The sequence below is a fragment of the Alligator sinensis genome, unplaced genomic scaffold (assembly GCF_000455745.1).
Source record: "Alligator sinensis unplaced genomic scaffold, ASM45574v1 scaffold2053_1, whole genome shotgun sequence".
In the NCBI taxonomy this organism is placed as follows: Eukaryota; Metazoa; Chordata; order Crocodylia; family Alligatoridae; genus Alligator; species Alligator sinensis.
In genome coordinates, this window is record NW_005843864.1 from 5,444 (window position 1) to 6,408 (window position 965).

Sequence of the window (965 nt, forward strand, 5' to 3'; positions counted from 1 at the left end):
ATCAATTATTTAAGCCTGAAGTGCAACAGAGACCGTTCCTATTTAACAGACCATTCCAGCTTGGGTGGCTTCTGTTTTTCTTTATTTTTTCCCCATAACCTGTTATTAGGATTTGGGAAAAGAAGAAGATGAGAAACTATGTGGTTTACTCACATCAAGATCTTGTATGTAGACTGGGAAATCATCTATCCATCTCTGATATATCTTACAGTATCTCTGAAGTCCAATCAAACAGGATTTTCTGTCCCAGCCTATCATTCAGAAAGCTGCTTCACTATGTCTTTGCCAACCAAGATCTGATGATAGAAACTAAAATCCTGGTCTACAGTGCAGTGGTTATCCCCATGCTTCTTTATGAGGTGTGAAACACGGGTGACATAAGCACCTGGAATGGTTCATTGTGGCCACCTTGGAGGGAAGGACCGAGACCTGAAAAAGGATCATGTCCCTCACTGCTCTTTTTTTTCTTGATGGAGCCTGCCCATGTGAGCTGCCACTGGGTTGTGCAGCCCCGTAGTTGTTGGGGTGCTTCTCTCTACAGTGGCAGCACTCCCTGGGGCTATCCAGGTGGGATGCTAGATGTGCGGGTGCTGCTTGAGCTGCAGCACCCAGCCTGATCCAAAGGTGCACAGGGCACTGGAAGCCCAGGCCTACTCTGGGAAGCTCCCATGCACCACCCCCACCACGTTTTCCAGGTGTCACCACACCCAGCCATGCTCCGGCTGTATTCCTGCACTGGCCCAAGGACAAGCCAGCCCATTGCCAGGGAAGCATGTAGAGGCAGCAGGAGTTGCATGACATGTAGATATGACAGAATTTTTTGTTTACAATGCGACAATTTGGCATGATCAAACTAAAATACATTGGTAGTGGTCTAAGTTGCCATACTTAAAAAGATTTTTATATAAAAATAAATCATGCACATCTACATGGTAATGCCATTGTGTAAGATCAGGGGTTTTCAA